This window comes from Nannospalax galili, unplaced genomic scaffold (genome assembly GCF_000622305.1).
Source record: "Nannospalax galili isolate Female #2095 unplaced genomic scaffold, S.galili_v1.0 scaffold264, whole genome shotgun sequence".
NCBI lineage: Eukaryota > Metazoa > Chordata > Mammalia > Rodentia > Spalacidae > Nannospalax > Nannospalax galili.
Window position 1 is genome coordinate 1,388,653 of NW_008352391.1, and position 2,164 is coordinate 1,390,816.

The 2,164-nt window shown below is 43.8% G+C and overlaps 1 pseudogene; it reads left to right on the top strand.

The window, feature by feature from the left end:
• Positions 1-609: 609 nt before the first annotated feature.
• On the top strand, positions 610-1,474 carry LOC103747067 (annotated as a pseudogene).
• The last annotated feature ends 690 nt before the right edge of the window (positions 1,475-2,164 follow it).

Below are 2,164 nucleotides of genomic sequence, written 5' to 3' on the forward strand. Positions count from 1 at the left end.
GAGGTTGTTAGGTTCTTGGAGGTGCTACCCTTGGAAGAAATTAACATAGTCCTTGTGGTCTCTGGTTTGCTACCAAAAAGGTGGTACATTATTTGAAAAAAGTTACCTGACTCCTGAATTTTTCTGTGGCTTCTTGTTTCTGGCTTCTTGTCTAACCTTGGGATATTCTCTCTCTCTCTCTCTCTCTCTCTCTCTCTCTCTCTCTAGCTTTCACACCTCCTTTTTTCCTCTCTCTCCTATATCTTCTCTCCCTGCCCCTTGCATACACACACTGTGATACCATCTGCTATAACATACTGGGGAGGTTGATTCATTAGAGCCAGCACTGTGCTGCTTGTTCTTTTAAAATCTCAATTTGTGAGCTAAATAAGCCACTTTTGTTCATGAAGTAGCAGGCTTCAAGTACTTTGCTATAGTATCAAGAAGTAATGTTCTCAGATTTTCATGAAGAAATTGAGCATATTTTACATTGTGGAGATCTACAGCAAAACAAAAACAAGTGTTTTAGAAAGCACGCAGATTAAGTATACAAACACACATCTGCTCTCTCATAAATTATTATTAAAATGCCAGCTAAAAGCTTTTCAAAAGACAACACGCAAAGGAAACATGAATGAAGTAAAAAGCACTTTAAGAAATGGCGTCAACAATTTGGAAGCTGTAAAGCAGAGAAATGGTGATTTTTAAATTTTTTAGACTAATCAAAGTAGAAACATAAATTAGCCATAAGGAGAGGCTAGAAAAAGGTGAATTTGAGCTCCTAGTTTCCCAAACTGAAGGCACAGATTTCTGAGACTGGTGGAATAGTCAACTGTGAAGGAAGAAGCAGACTTTAATCTTTAATATAAATACTGAGCATCTTCTTCAGAAAACGGGGGATGATGCTGGTGCAGCTGGAGTATCTGGAGGACTGGGGAGCCACTTCGGATTCCACAGTGGTCTCAGGGTGCTGTCAGGGTAGTGCCTGGAACTCACAAAGGTAAAACCAAAAACAAGGAGCACATCCCCACCACCAAATTGGGCTGCCTGGTGGACATGAAAATCAAGTTCCTGGAGGATGTCTACGACTCTCCTTGTTTATCCAAGAATCTGAGATTATTGGCTTTTTCCTGGGAGCATCCCTTAAGGATGAAGTTTTAAAGATCATGCCAGTGCAGAAGCAGATTCTGACTGGCCAGGGCATCAGGTTCAAGGTTTTTGTCACCATCAAGGACTACAGTGGTCTGGGTGTTAAGTATTCCAAGAAGGTAGTCACTGCCATCTTAGGCACCATCACCTCGGCCAAGCTTTCTATTTTCCCCGTGCGGAGAGCCTACTGGGGGAAAATGATTGGCAAGCCTCACACTGTCCCATGCAAGGTGACAGACCTCCGTGGCTCTGTGCTGCTGTGCCTCATCCCTCCCCCAGAGGCAATGGCATTGTTTCTGCTCCTGTGCCCAAGAAGCCACTGCTGACAGCTGGTATTGATGACTGATACATGTCATCTAGGGCCTGCACTGCCACCCTGAGCAAATCCACCCACCTTTGATGCCATCTTCAAGACCTACAGCTATCTGGTCCCTGACCATCGGTAACAGACCAAGTCTCCCTTTGGGTAATTCACTGAGCATCTACGAAACCCACACCAAGTCTCTGTGCAGAGAATGCAGGTTCCAGCTGCATCTATTACACAGGGTTTTATATGCAAAAAGTAAAATGAATTAACTTTGTTAATTTGAAATGCATTCAGACCAACAATCCCCTCTTTTGGCCCACACAGTAGAGAACTAACTGCTCTTCTTACGGTAGCAGTCAGAAGTTTTAATCCTGGGAGAATGTGAGCCAGAGGGGGACCTTGGCAACAACTGAGAGAGAAGATGACCTATGGAAAGGGGGCGTAAGTGAAAGTTGATATAGGTTAGCAAAGCCAGGCTTTTGTGGCATTTGACTACCTGGATGCTGACTGTCAGGCTGATGTTCCCCAAGCCAGAGAAGAGAGGATTTGTTTTAGGGGAAGTTGACCAGACCATGAGAAAGACTTAAGGAAAGAGTTTGAAATACCCTAGTAGAATGGCCAACATGCCAGGGAATAGTTCCCCCGATTGTCCACAGAACTACAATGGTGATGCAAGGAAAGATGCCAAGTTAGAATGGTGTCTCAGCATCATGAATTGTAGAACAGTCA